The sequence below is a fragment of the Triticum aestivum genome, chromosome 5D (genome assembly GCF_018294505.1).
Source record: "Triticum aestivum cultivar Chinese Spring chromosome 5D, IWGSC CS RefSeq v2.1, whole genome shotgun sequence".
NCBI classification, from domain to species: Eukaryota; Viridiplantae; Streptophyta; class Magnoliopsida; order Poales; family Poaceae; genus Triticum; species Triticum aestivum.
In genome coordinates, this window is record NC_057808.1 from 522,732,548 (window position 1) to 522,752,310 (window position 19,763).

Sequence of the window (19,763 nt, forward strand, 5' to 3'; positions counted from 1 at the left end):
CCTTCCAACAAAGCCGGCGACTTTAACCCTTCCTATGTGTTATGCCGTGTTAGTGATGGACATGTTTATGCTAAATTTGTTGGTTCTCCTTATGAGTACATTGAATGGTCTATTTGGGTTCCTAAGACCCTTGTCACTAACATCAAAGGACCCATTACAAAATGGGTACCTAAAACCAAGAATTGATCTCTTGTAGGTGTTTGCTTCTGGTTGGGGATCATGGTTGTTCGATAGTGGAGCTACTAATCATATGACCGGAAGCAAGGACTTGGTGGTGGACGTGCACAAGATTCCATCTATGCCCACCAATGTCGAGTGGGGTGATGCCTCGTCTTCTAAGGTATTGGGTCTTGGCAAGGTTGTCATTTCTCATGATCTCACGATCGAGAAAGTCATGCTTGTTGAGTCCCTTGCATACAATTTACTTTCCGTTCGTCAACTTGCACTTATGGGCTTTGCTACTTTCTTTGATATTGATACCGTGGCCCTCTTGTGGAGCAAGACTCTTAAAGTAGCCTTTGTTGGGCATGTCGAGAACGGTCTCTATGTGATTAACTTCTCGGAGCGACCCACTAAGACCGCGACATGCCTAATGGCTAAAGTTGACGTGGGATGGCTTTGGCATCGCCGTTTAGCCCATGTCAATATGAGATCTTTGCAAAGTATTCTCAAGGGGGACCATTTCCGTGGACTAACAAATGTTAGTTTTGCCAAAGATCGTGCGTGTAGTGCTTGTATCGAAGGAAAGCTACATGAGAAGGCTCACCCTCCCACGACTATTATTTACTCGAAGAGGCCTTTGGAGCTCCTTCACTTGGATCTCTTTGGGCCTCCATCCTTTGATAGTCTTGGGGGTAGAAAGTATTTCTTGGTGATTGTGGATGATTATTCAAGGTACACTTGGGTATATTTCTTCAAGAGGAAGAGTGAGACCCAACAAACCGTCATTGATTTCGCAAATGAAGCTCAACGCCAACACAATGCAAAGATCTTGACGATAAGAAGTGACAACGGCACCGAGTTCAAGAAATACACCTTGGATGAGTTCCTTAGTGATGAGGGGATCAAGCATCAATATTCCGCACCTTACACCCCTCAACAAAATGGTGTAGCGGAGAGGAAGAACCGGACGTTGATGGATGCGGCAAGGACCATGATGGCGGAGTTCAAGTCTCCATACAACTTTTGGGCCGAAGCCATCAACACCACATGTCATGCATCCAATCGGCTCTATCTCCGCAAAGGCTTGGACAAAACTCCATATGAGATCCTCACCGGTAACAAGCCCAACCTCAAGTACTTTCGGGTGTTCGGGTATAAGTGTTTCATTCTCAAGAAAGGTGTTCGTTTGTCTAAAATTTGAGGCTAGAGCTCATGAGGGCATATTTGTTGGTTATGCTACAAACTCTCATGCTTACCGTGTCCTCAATAAGTCCATGGGACTTATTGAGGAGACGTGTAAGGTGGAGTTTGATGAGAATAACGGCTCCCAAGTGGAGCAAACTGGTACTTGTGATGTAGGTGATGAAATTCCTCCCCAAGCCATAAGAAGAATGGGTGTTGGTCATATCCTACCCATTGAGGAACCCCTTGTGACCGAAGGAGAAGGACAATGTTCCACTCAAGTGGAACCATCACCAACCCAAGACCCACACGCTTCCGAAGAACAAAGTGAAGTCCCTCAACCAAATGAACAAGATCAAGGGCAAGATCAACCTCAAGATGGTGGTGAACCACCCACTACTAGGAAAACGGCTATAGCTAATATGGACATTAATGGCGCACCATGTATGTGGTGCGCCACTGCTATATAGCAGTGGCGCACCAGATACAGGTGCGCCATTATTGACATATTACTAATGGCGCACCTGGTGTGTGGTGCGCCATTACTAGTTTTGAAAAAAAAATAAAAAAAATTTGTTAGCAGTGGCGCACCAGGGGATAGTGCGCCATTACTAGTTGACATAGTAATGGCGCACCTATACAAAGTGCGCCATTTCTATGTGTATGACTGGGTCAAACCTTGGTCAAACTTAGTAACGCCACACGTACACAAAGTACGCAATTACTAACTTTGACCAAGTCATACACATAGTAATGGCGCACTTTGTGAAGGTGCGCCATTACTAACTTTCTTTGCACCACCCCCCCCGGACCGCCTTTTCAGTTTTAGAAAAAATAAAAGAAAATGATGGAAATGTCAAAAAAATAAATAAAAATATGTTTCCCTTGTGATATGTGGTCTAGTAGTTGGGAAAATTTACAAATATGAATTTCGACTTTATTTGCAAAATCTCGCTGGAATTTAGTAAAATGGGCATAACTTTTGCATACGAACTCGGATTAAAAAGTTTTTTATATGAAAAATCATCTACTCTAAAAGTTACATCCGAATTCAACTAGGGGAACCCCGTTGAAGATTTTCAGAATCCCCAAAAACCTAACAGAACGAAAGATACGTGGCTTTTAAGATCTAGACGGGGGAAAAATGGAAAAAATCAAACTTAGTAACGGCGCACCATTTGGTAGGTGCGCCACTAGTAACAGAAAAAAAATTGGTTTCGATTTTTTTTGAAAAAATGTTCAAAATATGATACGTAATATGACCGGGAAGTTTGAAATATTTTTTCAAAATTTCATCACACTCATGAACATGAACAAAGTCATAGACATCAACAAGGTTTAATAGGATTGATATGATAGATATATCAACAAGTGCCTGTTAAGTGAGCTGGTGCTGGGGTTGGATAGAACTGCGAAGTTAAGCGTGCTCAGGCTGGAGTAGTGTGAGGATGGGTGACCTTTCGAGAAGTTTGACCACGGAGTGCTATTTGACTTGAGATTAAGCATATTGACCCGAGATTAAGCCATAGTGACCCGAGATTAAGAAAAAACGAAAAAAATTTGATTTTTTTTAAAAATTGTTAGTAATGGCGCACCAGATATGTGGTGCGCCATTACTAAGTCAGATAGTAATGGCGCACCGTTGGACATAGTAATGGCGCACTATGTGGTGCGCCACTATTATCTAGTATAGTAATGGCGCACCAGGGGTGCGCCATTAGTACTTGTTACTAGTGGCGTGATGATAGTGGCGCACCTATAGTGCGCCATTAATGGCCAAAATAGGTGCGCCACTAATTAGCCTTATCCTAGTAGTGACCAAGTGATGCCCAAGTTCAAGTTCGCTCCTCCGAGCAAATTCAAGATCAAGAACAAGCTCAAGACGACGCTCAAGATGATCAAGTTTCCGCTCCTCAACTCACCTCTAAGGAGGAATTGGAGCGTCGCGCCGCCAAGATTGCATCCAAGCTCTCTACCAAGGGTCATCTCATGACGAATGTGCTTGGAAGCATTTGAAAGGGGGTAAGCACTTGTAGACAATTGGCAAACTATTGTGAACATCACGCGTTTGTCTCTTGTGTTGAACCCCAAAAGGTCTATGAGGCGCTCGAAGATCCAGATTGGCTTAATTCCATGCATGAAGAACTCAACAACTTCGAGTACAACAAGGTGTGGAGATTGGTGCCAAGGCCAACGGGGAATCATAATGTCATTGGAACCAAGTCGATATTCAAGAATAAGCAAGATGCTCATGGGATTATCGTTCGCAACAAGGCAAGATTGGTAGCACAAGGCTACTCCCAAGTCGAGGGTATCGACTACGATGAAACCTTTTGTCCCGTTGCTCGCCTTGAATCCATTCGTTTGTAGATTGCTTATGCTTCTCATCATAACTTTAAGTTGCAACAAATGGATGTGAAGAGTGCTTTTCTTGAAGGAAATATGCCCTAGAGGCAATAATAAAGTTATTATTTATTTCCTTATTTCATGATAAATGTTTATTATTCATGCTAGAATTGGATTAACCGGAAACTTCGTGCATGTGTGAATACATAGACAAACAGAGTGTCACTAGTATGCCTCTACTTGACTAGCTCGTTGAATCAAAGATGGTTAAGTTTCCTAGCCATAGACATGAGTTGTCATTTGATTAACGGTATCACCTCATTAGAGAATGATGTGATTGCTTGACCCATTCCGTTAGCTTAGCACTTGATCGTTTAGTATGTTGCTATTGCTTTCTTCATGACTTATACATGTTCCTATGACTATGAGATTATACAACTCCCGAATACCGGAGGAACACTTTGTGTGCTACCAAACATCACAACGTAACTGGGTGATTATAAAGGTGCTCTACAGGTGTCTCCGAAGGTACTTGTTGAGTTAGCGTATTTCGAGATTAGGATTTGTCACTCCGAATGTTGGAGAGGTATCTCTGGGCCCACTCAGTAATACACATCACTATAAGCCTTGCAAGCATTGTAACTAATGAGTTAGTTGCAGGATGATGTATTACGGAACGAGTAAAGAGACTTTCCGGTAACCAGATTGAACTAGGTATTGAGATACTGACGGTCGAATCTCGGGCAAGTAACATACCGATGACAAAGGGAACAACGTATGTTGTTATGCGGTTTGACCGATAAAGATCTTCGTAGAATATGTGGGAGCCAATATGAGCATCCAGGTTCCGCTATTGGTTATTGACCGGAGACGTGTCTCGGTCATGTCTACATAGTTCTCGAACCCGTAGGGTCCGCACGCTTAAAGTTCTGTGACGATCGGTATTATGAGTTTATGTGGTTTGATGTACCGAAGGTAGTTCGGAGTCCCAGATGAGATTGGGGACATGACGAGGAGTCTCAAAATGGTCGAGACGTAAAGATCGATATATTGGACGACTATATTCGGATATCGGAAAGGTTCCGAGTGATTCGGGTATTTTTCGGGGGTACCGGGGAGTTACGGGAATACGAGGAAGAAGTAATGGGCCTCATGGGCCAAGTGGTGGAAGAGAGGAGGCAGGGCGCGCGGCCCCCCTAGCCCAAACCGAATTGGACTAGGGGGCCGGCCCCCCTTTCCTCCTTTTCCTCCCAGTCCTTCCTTCTCCTTCTCCTCCTTCCTTTCCTCCTCCTAGTAGGAGTAGGAAAGGGGAGTCCTACTCCTACTAGGAGGAGGACTCCTCCTCCTGGCGCGCCCTACAGGGGCCGGCCGGCCTCCCCATTGCTCCTTTATATACGGGGGCAGGGGGGCACCCTAGGACACACAAGTTGATCTGCTGATCTATTCCAGCTGTGTGCGGTGCCCCCCTCCACCATATTCCACCTCGGTCATATCGTAGTGGTGCTTAGGCGAAGCCCTGCATCGGTAGCAACATCATCACCGTCATCATGCCGTCGTGCTGACGGAACTCTCCCGTGAAGCTCTGCTGGATCGGAGTTCGCGTGACGTGATCGAGCTGAACGTGTGCTGAACTCGGAGGTGCCGTACGCTCGGTACTTCGATAGGTCGGATCATGAAGATGTACGACTACATCAACCGCGTTGTGCTAACGCTTCCGCTTTGGGTCTACGAGGGTACGTGGACAACACTGTCCCCTCTCGTTGCTATGCATCACCATGATCCTGTGTGTGCATAGGAAAAGTTTTGAAATTACTACGTTCCCCAACAGTGGCATCCGAGCCAGGTTTATGCGTAGATGTTATATGCACGAGTAGAACACAAGTGAGTTGTGGGCGATACTAGTCATACTGCTTACCAGCATGTCATACTTTATTCGGCGGTATTGTTGGATGAAGCGGCCCGGACCGACATTACGCGTACGCTTATGCGAGTCTGGTTCTGCCGACGTGCTTCGCACACAGGTGGCTGGCGGGTGTCAGTTTCTCCAACTTTAGTTGAATCGAGTGTGACTACGCCGGTCCTTGTGAAGGTTAAAACAGCACTAACTTGACGAAATATCGTTGTGGTTTTGATGCGTAGGTAAGAACGGTTCTTGCTTAGCCCGTAGCATCCACGTAAAACTTGCAACAACAAAGTAGAGGACGTCTAACTTGTTTTTGCAGGGCATGTTGTGATGTGATATGGTCAAGACGTGATGAGATATAAATTGTTGTATGAGATGATCATGTTTTGTTAAAGTTATCGGCAACTGGCAGGAGCCTTATGGTTGTCTCTTTATTGCATAAGATGCAAGTGCCATGTAATTGCTTTACTTTATCGCTATGCGATAGCAATAGTTGCAAAAGCAATAGCTGGTGAGACGACCATGTGACGACACGTTGATAAAAGATCAAGATGATGGAGGTCATGGTGTCATGCCGATAACAATGGAGATCATGATAGTACTTTGGAGATGGAGATCAAAAGCACAAGATGATGATGGCCATATCATGTCACATATTTTGATTGCATGTGATGTTTATCTTTTATACATCTTATTTTGCTTAGTTCGGCGATAGCTTTATAAGATGATCTCTCACTAAATTTCAAGGTAAAAGTGTTCTCCCTGAGTATGCACCGTTGCCAAAGTTCGTCGTTCCGAGACACCACGTGATGATCGGGTGTGATAAGCTCAACGTTCATCTACAACGGGTGTAAGACAGTTTTGCACACGCAGAATACTCGGGTTAAACTTGACGAGCCTAGCATATGCAGATATGGCCTCGGAACACTGAGACCGAAAGGTCGAACATGAATCATATAGTAGATATGATCAACATAGTGATGTTCACCATTGAAAACTACTCCATTTCACGTGATGATCGGTTATGGTTTAGTTGATTTGGATCACGTGATCACTTAGATGATTAGAGGGATATCTATCTAAGTGGGAGTTCTTAAGTAATATGTTTAACTGAACTTTAATTTATCATGAACTTAGTCCTGGTAGTATTAGCATATCTATGTTGTAGATCAATAACTCGCATTTAGCTCCCCTGTTTTATTTTTAATATGTTTCTAGATAAAACTAAGTTGAATGATGTTAGTAGCAATGATGCGGATTGGATCCGTGATCTGAGGATTATCCTCATTGCTGCACAGAAGAATTATGTCCTTGATGCACCGCTAGGTGACAGACCGATTGCAGGAGCAAATGCAGATGTTATGAACGTTTGGCAAAGCTCGATATGATGACTACTTGATAGTTTAGTGCACCATGCTTTACGGCTTAGAGTCGGGGCTTCAAAGACGTTTTTGAAACGCCACGGAGCATATGAGATGTTCCAAGAGTTGAAATTAGTATTTCAGACTCATGCCCATGTCAAAAGGTATGAGACCTTTGACAAGTACTTTGCCTACAAGATGGAGGAGAATAGCTCAGCTAGTGAGCATGTGCTCCGAATGTCTGAGTACTACAATCACTTGAATCAAGTGGGAGTTAATCTTCCAGATAAGATAGTGATTGACAGAGTTCTCTAGTCACTATCACCAAGTTACTTGAACTTCGTGATGAACTATAATATGCAAGGGATAACGGAAACAATTCCCAAGCTCTTCGTGGTGCTAAAATCGACGAAGGTAGAAATCAAGAAAAGCATCAAGTGTTGATGGTTGACAAGACCACTAGTTTCAAGAAAAGGGCAAAGGGAAGAAGGGGAACTTCAAGAAGAACGGCAAGAAAGTTGCTGCTCAAGTGAAGAAACCCAAGTCTGGACCTAAGCCTGAGACTGAGTGCTTCTACTGCAAAGGGACTGGTCACTGGAAGCGGAACTGCCCCAAGTATTTGGCGGATAAGAAGGATGGCAAAGTGAACAAAGGTATATTTGATATACATGTTATTGATGTGTACTTTACTAGTGTTTATAGCAACCCCTCGGCATTTGATACTGGTTCAGTTGCTAAGAGTAGTAACTCGAAACGGGAGTTGCAGAATGAACATAAACTAGTTAAGGGCGGGGTGACGATGTGTGTTGGAAATAGTTCCAAGATTGATATGATCATCATCGCACACTCCCTATACTTTCAGGATTAGTGTTGAACCTAAATAAGTGTTATTTGGTGTTTGCGTTGAGCATGAATATGATTTGATCATGTTTATTGCAATACGGTTATTCATCTAAGTTAGAGAATAATTGTCGTTCTGTTTACATGAATAAAACCTTCTATGGTCATACACCCAATGAAAATGGTTTGTTAGATCTCGATCGTAGTGATACACATATTCATAATATTGAGGCCAAAAGATGCAAAGTTAATAATGATAGTGCAACTTATTTGTGGCACTGCCGTTTAGGTTATATTGTTGTAAAGCGCATGAAGAAACTCCATGCTGATGGGATTTTGGAATCACTTGATTATGAATCACTTGGTGCTTGCAAACCATGCCTTATGGGCAAGATGACTAAGACTCTGTTCTCCGGAACAATGGAGCGGGCAACTGACTTATTGGAAATAATACATACTGATGTATGCAATCCGATGAGTGTTAAGGCTCGCGGCAGGTATCGTTATTTTCTGACCTTCATAGATGATTTGAGCAGATATGGGTATATAAACATAAATCTGAAACATTTGAAAAGTTCAAATAATTTCAGAGTGAAGTGGAAAATCATCGTAACAAGAAAATAAAATTTCTACGATCTGATCGTGGAGGAGAATATTTGAGTTACGAGTTTGGTCTTCATTTGAAACAATGCGAAATAGTTTCGCAACTCACGCCACCTGGAACACCACAGCGTAATGGTGTGTCCAAACATCGTAACCATACTTTATTAGATATGGTGCAATCTATGATGTCTCTTACCGATCTACCACTATCGTTTTGGGGTTATGCATTAGAGACAGCTGCATTCACATTAAATAGGGCACCATCTAAATCCGTTGAGACGACACCATATGAACTATGGTTTGGCAATAAACAAAAGTTGTCATTTCTTAAAGTTTGGGGTTGCGATTCTTATGTGAAAAAGTTTCATCCTGATAAGCTCAAACCCAAATCGGGGAAATGTGTCTTCATAGGATACCCAAAGGAGACAGTTGGGTACACCTTCTATCACAGATCTGAAGGAAAAACATTCGTTGCTAAGAATGGATCCTTTCTAGAGAAGGAGTTTCTCTCGAAATATGTGAGTGGGAGGAAAGTAGAACTTGTTGAGGTAACTGTACCTGCTCCCTTATTGGAAAGTAGTTCATCACAGAAATCTGTTCCTGTGACTCCTACACCAATTAGTGAGGAAGCTAATGATGATGATCATGCAACTTTAGATCAAGTTACTACCAAACCTCGTAGGTCAACCAGAGTAAGATCCGCACCAGAGTGGTACGGTAATCCTGTTCTGGAAGTCATGTTACTAGACCATGACGAATCTGCGAACTATGAGGAAGCGATGATGAGCCCAGATTCCGCAAAATGGCTTGAGGCCATGAAATCTGAGATGGGATCCATGTATGAGAACAAAGTGTGGACTTTGGTTAACTTGCCCGATGATCGGCAAGCCATGGAAAATAAATGGATCTTCAAGAGGAAGACGGACGCTGATAGTAGTGTTACTATCTACAAAGCTAGACTTGTCAGAAAAAGGTTTTGACAAAGTTCAAGGTGTTGACTACAATGAGATTTTCTCACTCATAGAGATACTTAAATTCTATCTGAATCATGTTAGCAAATTGCCACATTTTATGAAATCTGGCAAATGGATGTCAAAACTACATTCCTTAATGAATTTCTTAAAGAAGAGTTGTATATGATGCAACCAGAAGGTTTTGTTAATCCTAAAGATGCTAACAAAATATGCAAGCTCCAGCGATCCATCTATGGACTAGTGCAAGCATCTCGGAGTTGGAATATACGCTTTGATAAGTTGATCAAAGCATATAGTTTTATACAGACTTGAAGTGAAGCCTGTATTTACAAGAAAGTGAGTGGGAGCACTACATCATTTCTAATAAGTATATGTGAATGACATATTGTTGAATCAGAAATAATGTAGAATTTTTTGGAAAGCATACAGGAGTGTTTGAAAGGAGTTTTTCAAAGAAAGACCTCGGTGAAACTACTTACATATTGAGCATCAAGACCTATAGAGATAGATCAAGACGCTTGATATATTTTTCAATGAGTACATACCTTGACAAGATTTTTGAAGTAGTTCAAAATGGAAAAGTCAAAGAAGGAGTTATTGCCTCTGTTGCAAGGTGTGAAGTTGAGTAAGACTCAAAGCCCGACCACGGCAGAAGATAGAAAGAGAATGAAAGTCATTCCCTATGCCTCAGCCATAGGTTCTATAAAGTATGCCATGCTGTGTACCAGATCTATTGTATACCCTACACTGAGTTTGGCAAGGGAGTACAATAGTGATCTAGGAGTAGATCACTGGACAGCGGTCAAAATTATCCTTATTGGAATAAGGATATGTTTCTCGATTATGGAGGTGACAAAAGGTTCGTCGTAAAGAGTTACGTCGATGCAAACTTTGACACAGATCTGGATGACTCTAGGTCTCGATCTAGATACATATTGAAAGTGGGAGCAATTAGCTAGAGTATCTCCGTGCAGAGCATTGTTGACATAGAAATTTGCATAATACATACAGATCTGAATTTGACAGACCCGTTGAACTAAATTTCTCTCACAAGCAAAACATGATCACACCTTAGTACTCTTTGGGTGTTAATCACATGGTGATGTGAACTAGATTACTGACTCTAGTAAATCCTTTGAGTGTTGGTCACATGACGATGGGTGTTAATCACATAGTGATGTGAACTATTGGTGTTCAATCACATGGCGATGTGAACTAGATTATTGACTCTAGTGCAAGTGGGAGACTGAAGGAAATATGCCCTAGAGGCAATAATAAAGTTACTATTTATTTCCTTATTTCATGATAAATGTTTATTATTCATGCTAGAATTGTATTAACCGGAAACTTAGTGCATGTGTGAATACATAGACAAACAGAGTGTCACTAGTATGCCTCTACTTGACTAGCTCGTTGAACCAAAGATGGTTAAGTTTCCTAGCCATAGACATGAGTTGTCATTTGATTAATGGGATCACATCATTAGAGAATGATGTGATTAACTTGACCCATTCCGTTAGCTTAGCACGATCGTTTAGTATGTTGCTATTGCTTTCTTCATGACTTATACATGTTCCTATGACTATGAGATTATACAACTCCCGAATACCGGAGGAACACTTTGTGTGCTACCACACGTCACAACGTAACTGGGTGATTATAAAGGTGCTCTACAGGTGTCTCCGAAGGTACTTGTTGAGTTGGCGTATTTCGAGATTAGGATTTGTCACTCCGATTGTCGGAGAGGTATCTCTAGGCCCACTTGGTAATACACATCACTATAAGCCTTGCAAGCATTGTAACTAATGAGTTAGTTGCGGGATGATGTATTACGGAATGAGTAAGGAGACTTGCCGGTAACGAGATTGAACTAGGTATTGAGATACCGACGATCGAATCTCGGGCAAGTAACATACCGATGACAAAGGGAACAACGTATGTTGTTATGCGGTTTGACCGATAAAGATCTTCGTAGAATATGTGGGAGCCAATATGAGCATCCAGGTTCCGCTATTGGTTATTGACCGGAGACGTGTCTCGGTCATGTCTACATAGTTCTCGAACCCGTAGGGTCCGCACGCTTAAAGTTCTGTGACGATCGGTATTATGAGTTTATGTGATTTGATGTACCGAAGCAAGTTCGAAGTCCCGGATGAGACCGGGGACATGACGAGGAGTCTCGAAATGGTCGAGACATAAAGATCGATATATTGGACGACTATATTCGGACATCGGAAAGGTTCCGAGTGATTCGGGTATTTTTCGGGGGTACCGGGGAGTTACGGGAATACGAGGAAGAAGTAATGGGCCTCATGGGCCAAGTGGTGGAAGAGAGGAGGCATGGCGCGCGCCCCCTAGCCCAAACCGAATTGAACTAGGGGGCTGGCCCCCTTTCCTCCTTTTCCTCCCTCTCCTTCCTTCTCCTTCTCCTCCTTCCTTTCCTCCTCCTAGTAGGAGTAGGAAAGGGGAGTCCTACTCCTACTAGGAGGAGGACTCCTCCTCCTCCTGGCGTGCCCTACAAGGGTCGGCCGGCCTCCCCCTTGCTCCTTTATATACGGGGGCAGGGGGACACCCTAGGATACACAAGTTGATCTGTTGATCTATTCCAGCCGTGTGCGGTGCCCCCTCCACCATATTCCACCTCGGTCATATCGTAGCGGTGCTTAAGCGAAGCCCTGCATCGGTAGCAACATCATCACCATCATCACGCCGTCGTGCTGACGGAACTCTCCCGTGAAGCTCTGCTGGATCAGAGTTCGCGGGACGTCATCGAGCTGAACGTGTGCTGAACTCGGAGGTGCCGTACGTTCGGTACTTGGATCGGTCGGATCGTGAAGACGTACAACTACATCGACCGCGTTGTGCTAACGCTTCCACTTTTGGTCTATGAGGGTACGTGGACAACACTCTCCCCCCTCGTTGCTATGCATCACCATGATCCTGTGTGTGCGTAGGAATTTTTTTGAAATTACTATGTTCCCCAACATTTCTTAATGGTCCTATTAATGAGTTGGTGTATGTCAAACAACCCCTGGGTTCGAGGATCCCTACTTCCCCGATCATGTGTATCAACTCGATAAGGCACTCTATGTGTTGGGGAACGTAGTAGTTTCAAAACATTTCCTACACACACGCAAGATCATGGTGATGCATCGCAACTAGAGGGGAGAGTGTCGTCTACGTACCCTCGTAGACTGTAAGCGGAAGCGTTATGACAACGCGGTTGATGTAGTCGTACGTCTTCACGATCGACCGATCCCAACACCGAAGTTACGGCACCTCCGCGGACTGCACACGTTCAGCTCGGCGACGTCCTACGAACTCACGATCCAATAGAGCTTCGAGGGAGAGCTTCGTCAGCACGACGGCGTGATGACGGTGTTGATGAAGTTACCGACGCAGGGCTTCGCCTAAGCACCGCTACGATATGACCGAGGTGGATTATGGTGGAGGGGGGCACTGCACACGGCTAATAGAGATCAATCATCAACTTGCATGTCTATGGGGTGCCCCTTTCCCCCGTATATAAAGGAGTGGAGGAGGGGGAGGGCCGGCCCTCTCTAGGTGCGCCCAAGGGGGGAGTCCTACTCCCGGTGGGAGTAGGATTCCCCCTTCCCAAGTTGGAGTAGGAGAGGGAAGGAAGGGGAAGGAGGGAGGAAGGAAAGGGGGGGGGGCGACCCCCTCCCAGTTAGGATTGGGCTTGGGGGGGGGCCCTCCTTTGCTCCTTTCCCCTCCTTTCCACTAAGGTCCAATAAGCCCCATATACCTTTCGGGGGGTTCTGGTAACCTCCCGGTGCTCCGGTATATTCCCGATCTCACCCGGAACCATTCCGATGTCCAAATATAGTCGTCCAATATATCGATCTTTATGTCTCGACCATTTTGCGACTCCTCATCATGTCCATGATCATATCCGGGACTCCGAACTACCTTCGGTACATCAAAACACATAAACTCATAATACCGATCGTCACCGAACGTTAAGCATGCGGACCCTACGGGTTCGAGAACTATGTAGACATGACGGAGATTCATCTCCGTTCAATAACCAATAGAGGAACCTGGATGCTCATATTGGTTCCTACATATTCTACGAAGATCTTTATCGGTCAAACCGCATAACAGCATACGTTGTTCCTTTTGTCATCGGTATGTTACTTGCCCGAGATTCGATCGTGGGTATCTCAATACCTAGCTCAATCTCTTTGCCGGCAAGTCTCTTTACTTGTTCCGTAGTGCATCATCCCGTAACTAACTCATTAGTTACATTGCTTGCAAGGCTTATAGTGATATGCATTACCGAGAGGGCCCAGAGATACCTCTCCGACAATCAGAGTGACAAATCCTATTCTCGATCTATGCCAACTCAACGAACACCATCAGAGACACCTGTAGAACACCTTTATAATCACCCAGTTACATTGTGACGTTTGGTAGCACACAAAGTGTTCCTCCGGTTCGGGAGTTGCATAATCTCATAGTCATAGGAACATGTATAAGTCATGGAGAAAGCAATAGCAGTAAACTTAAACGATCAAGTGCTAAGCTAACAGAATGGGTCAAGTCAATCACATCATTCTCCTAATGATGTGATCCCGTTAATCAAATGACAACTCATGTCTATGGCTAGGAAACTCAACCATCTTTGATCAAAGTGCTAGTCAAGTAGAGGCATACTAGTGACACTATGTTTGTCTATGTATTCACACATGTATTATGTTTCCGGTTAATATAATTCTAGCATGAATAATAAACATTTATCATGATATGAGGAAATAAATAATAACTTTATTATTGCCTCTAGGGCATATTTCCTTCAGTCTCCCACTTGCACTAGAGTCAATAATCTAGATTACACAATAATGATTCTAACACCCATGGAGTCTTGGTGCTGATCATGTTTTGCTCGTGGAAGAGGCTTAGTCAACGGGTCTGCAACATTCAGATCCGTATGTATCTTGGAAATCTCTATGTCTCCCACCTGGACTTGATCCCGGATGGAATTGAAGCGTCTCTCTATGTGCTTGGTTCTCTTGTGAAATCTGGATTCCTTTGCCAAGGCAATTACACCAGTATTGTCACAAAAGATTTTCATTGGACCCGATGCACTAGGTATGATACCTAGATCGGATATGAACTCCTTCATCCAGACTCCTTCATTTGCTGCTTCCGAAGCAGCTATGTACTCCGCTTCACACGTAGATCCCGCAACGACGCTTTTTTTAGAACTGCACCAACTGACAGCTCCACCGTTCAATATAAACACGTGTCCGGTTTGCGATTTAGAATCGTCCAGATCGGTGTCAAAGCTTGCATCAACGTAACCATTTACGATGAGCTCTTTGTCACCTCCATAAACGAGAAACATATCCTTAGTCCTTTTTAGGTATTTCAGGATGTTCTTGACCGCTGTCCAGTGATCCACTCCTAGATTACTTTGGTACCTCCCTGCTAAACTAATAGCAAGGCACACATCAGGTCTGGTACACAGCATTGCATACATGATAGAGCCTATGGCTGAAGCATAGGGAACACTTTTCATTTTCTCTCTATCTTCTGCAGTGGTCGGGCATTGAGTCTGACTCAACTTCACACCTTGTAACACAGGCAAGAACCCTTTCTTTGCTTGATCCATTGTGAACTTCTTCAAAACTTTATCAAGGTATGTGCTTTGTGAAAGTCCAATTAAGCGTCTTGATCTATCTCTATAGATCTTGATGCCCAATATATAAGCAGCTTCACCGAGGTCTTTCATTGAAAAACTCTTATTCAAGTATCCTTTTATGCTATCCAGAAATTCTATATCATTTCCAATCAACAATATGTCATCCACATATAATATTAGGAATGCTACAGAGCTCCCACTCGCTTTCTTGTAAATACAGGCTTATCCAAAAGTCGGTATAAAACCATATGCTTTGATCACACTATCAAAACGTTTATTTCAAGTCCGAGATGCTTGCACCAGTCCATAAATGGATCGCTGGAGCTTGCACACTTTGTTAGCACCCTTTGGACCGACAAAACCTTCTGGTTGTATCATATACAACTCTTCTTCCAGAAATCCATTTAGGAATGCAGTTTTGACATCCATTTGCCAAATTTCATAATCATAAAATGCAGCAATTGCTAACATGATTCGGACAGACTTAAGCATCGCTATGGGTGAGAATGTCTCATCGTAGTCAACCCCTTGAACTTGTCGAAAACCTTTCGCAAGAAGTCGAGCTTTGTAGACAGTAACATTACCGTCAACGTCTGTCTTCCTCTTGAAGATCCATTTATTCTCTATGGCTTGCCGATCATCGGGCAAGTCAACCAAAGTCCACACTTTGTTCTCATACATGGATCCCTGATACGTCTCCAACGTATCTATAATTTTTTATTGTTCCATGCTATATTATATTCTATTTTGGATGTTTAATGGGCTTTATTATACACTTTTATATTATTTTGGGACTAACCTATTAACCGGAGGCCCAACCCAGAATTGCTGTTTTTTGCCTATTTGAGAGTTTCGCAGAAAAAGAATATCAAACAGAGTCCAAACGGAATGAAACCTTCGGGAACGTGATTTTCGGAACGAACGTGATCCAGAGGACTTGGACCCTACGTCAAGAAAGCTACCAGGAAAGCACGAGGTAGGGGGGCGCGCCCTCCACCCTCGTGGGGCCCACGTTGCTCCACCGACGTACTTCTTCCTCCTATATATACCTACGTACCCCCAAACTACCAGATATGGAGCCAAAAACCTAATTCCACCACCGCAACCTTCTGTACTCGTGAGATCCCATCTTGGGGCCTTTTCCGGAGCTCCGCCGGAGGGGGCATTGATCACGGAGGGCTTCTACATCAACACCATAGCCTCTCCGATGATGTGTGAGTAGTTTACCTCAGACCTTCGGGTCCATAGTTATTAGCTAGATGGCTTGTTCTCTCTCTTTGGTTCTCAATACAAAGTTCTCCACGATTCTCGTGGAGATCTATTCGATGTAATCTTCTTTTGCGGTGCGTTTGTTGAGACCGATGAATTGTGGGTTTATGATCAAGTTTATCTATGAAGAATGTTTGAATCTTCTCTGAATTCTTTTATGTATGATTGGTTATCTTTGCAAGTCTCTTCGAATTATCAGTTTGGTTTGGCCTACTAGATTGATCTTTCTTGCAATGGGAGAAGTGCTTAGCTTTGGGTTCAATCTTGTGGTGTCCTTTCCCAGTGACAGCACGGGCAGCAAGGCACGTATTGTATCGTTGCCATCGAGGATAACAAGATGGGGTTTATATCATATTGCATGAGTTTATCCCTCTACATCATGTCATCTTACTTAAAGCGTTACTCTCTTCTTTTGAACTTAATACTCTATATGCATGCTGGATAGCGGTCGATGTGTGGAGTAATAGTAGTAGATGCAGGCAGGAGTCGGTCTACTTGTCACGGACGTGATGCCTATGTACATGATCATACCTAGATATTCTAATAACTATGCTCAATTCTGTCAATTGCTCAACAGTAATTTGTTCACCCACCGTAATACTTATGCTCTCGAGAGAAGCCACTAGTGAAACCTATGGCCCCCGGGTCTATTTTCCATCATATTAATCTTCCAACACTTAGCTATTTTTATTGCCTTTTATTTTACTTTGCATCTTTATCATAAAAATACCAAAAATATTATCTTATCATATCTATCAGATCTCACTTTTGTAAGTAACCGTGAAGGGATTGACAACCTCTTTATTGCATTGGTTGCGAGGATTTTATTTGTTTGTGTAGGTGCGAGGGACTCGTGCGTGGCCTCCTACTGGATTGATACCTTGGTTCTCAAAAACTAAGGGAAATACTTACACTACTTTACTGCATCACCCTTTCCTCTTCAAGGGAAAACCAACGCAGTGCTCAAGAGGTAGCAAGAAGGATTTCTGGCACCGTTGCCGGGGAGTCTATGCAAAAGTCAACATACCATGTACCCATCACAAACCCTTATCTCCCGCATTACATTATTTGCCATTTGCCTCTCGTTTTCCTCTCCCCCACTTCACCCTTGCCGTTTTATTCGCCTTCTCTTTTCCGTTCGCCTCTTTTTCGCTTGCCTTTTGTGTGTGCTCGTTGCCATGGCCAGCTCGGTCTTTATCCCTTCGTCTCCCGACATTGAAGGCCTCCACTTCAAGCAAAGACAAGGGGAAAACTTAAAAGATTCTTGGTTTGGGATGCTAGAATCTTATCTTAGTTGCAATATAGAGGGAGATTTCAAAATTTTGCTTCGCAATTTTTATGTTGGGCTAAATTTGTCCCATAGACAACTCCTCGATTTTTCCGCAAAAGGTAGTTTTATTGATATTGATCCCGGTTTCGCTTATGAAATTATAGAAGGAATAGTGGGAGTACTCCCCCTACAAAAAGAATCATCCCTTACCCAAGAAGGAACTCAAATCCTAGAAAAATTATGTGAATTGCAGAAAATTGTTGAACCTCTTAAGAATATTGGTGGGAATATCAACCGCATGAATAAGCTGGTTACACTTTGTAACAAGCGGCTGGATGCTTTAGATCAAAGGATCACCGAGCATAACTCAATTAAGAAATTACCTACCAAAGATGGCAATACCTAGATCTATCCTTGCTATTATGCCTAGCTAGGGGCGTTAAACGATTGCGCCTGTTGGGAGGCAACCCAATTTTATTTTTAGTTTTTTGCTTTTTGTTTCTCTTTAGGAATAAATATTTGATCTAGCCTCTGGTTAGATTTGTTTTTATGTTTTAATTAGTGTTTGTGCCAAGTTTAACCTATATGATCTTCTTGGATGATAGTTATTTGATCTTGCTGAAAATTCCAGAAACTTTCTGTTCATGAAAACAATTGTTAAAAATCACCAGAACGTCATAAAATATTTATTCCAATTGCTGCTGATCAATAAACAAATTATCTAGGTCTTCCTATTTTGGCTGAATTTTTTGAGTTCCAGAAGTTTGCGTCAGTTACAGATTACTACAGACTGTTCTGTTTTTGACAGATTCTGTTTTTCGTGTGTTGTTTGCTTATTTTGATGAATCTATGGCTAGTAAAATAGTTTATAAACCATAGAGAAGTTGGAATACAGTAGGTTTAACACCAATATAAATAAATAATGAGTTCATTACAGTACCTTGAAGTGGTGTTTTTATTTCTTTCGCTAACGGAGCTCACGAGATTTTCTGCTGAGTTTTGTGTTGTGAAGTTTTCAAGTTTTGGGTGAAAGATTTGATGGATTATGGAACAAGGAGTGGCAAGAGCCTAAGCTTGGGGATGCCCATGGCACCCCAAGATAATCTAAGGACACCAAAAATCCAAAGTTTGGGGATGCCCCGGAAGGCATCCCCTCTTTCGTCTACTTCCATCGGTAACTTTACTTGGAGCTATATTTTTATTCACCACATGGTATGTGTTTTGCTTGGAGCGTCTTGTATTATTTGAGTCTTTGTTTTTTAGTTTACCACAATCATCCTTGCTGTACACACCTTTTGAGAGAGTCACACATAAATTGGAACTTATTAGAATACTCTATGTGCTTCACTTATATTTTTTGAGCTATATAGTTTTGCTCTAGTGCTTCACTTATATCTTTTAGAGCACGGCGGTGGATTTGTTTTATAGAATCTATTGATCTCTCATGCTTCACTTATATTATTTTGAGAGTCTTAAAATAGCATGGCAATTTGCTTTAATTATAATATCATGAGAAATTTGATGCTTGATAATTGTTTTGAGATATAAAGGTGGTAATATCATAGTTGTGCTAGTTGAGTAATTGTGGAATTGAAAAATACTTGTGTTGGAGTTTGTGATTCCCGTAGCATGCACTTATGGTGAACCGTTATGTAACGAAGTCGGAGCATGAGGTATTTATTGATTGTCAACCTTTGTGTGGCGGTCGGGATCGCGCGATGGTTAACTCCTACCAACCCTTCCCCTAGGAGCATGCGTAGTAGTACTTTGCTTCGAGGGCTAATAAATTTTTGCAATAAGTATATGAGTTCTTTGTGACTAATGTGAGTCCATGGATTATACACACACTTACCTTTCCGCAATTTTGTAGCCTCTTCGGTATCGTGCATTGCCCTTTCTCACCTTGAGAGTTGGTGCAAACTTCGCCGGTGCATCCAAACCCCGTGATATGATACGCTCTATCACACATAAACCTCCTTATATCTTCCTCAAAACAGCCACCATACCTACCTATTATGGCATTTCCATAGCCATTCCGAGATATATTGCCATGCAACTTTCCATCATTTCATTTATCATGACATGCTCCATCATTGTCATATTGCTTTGCATGATCATGTAGTTGACATTGTATTTGTGGCAAAGCCACCATTCATAATTCTTTCATACATGTCGCTCTTGATTCATT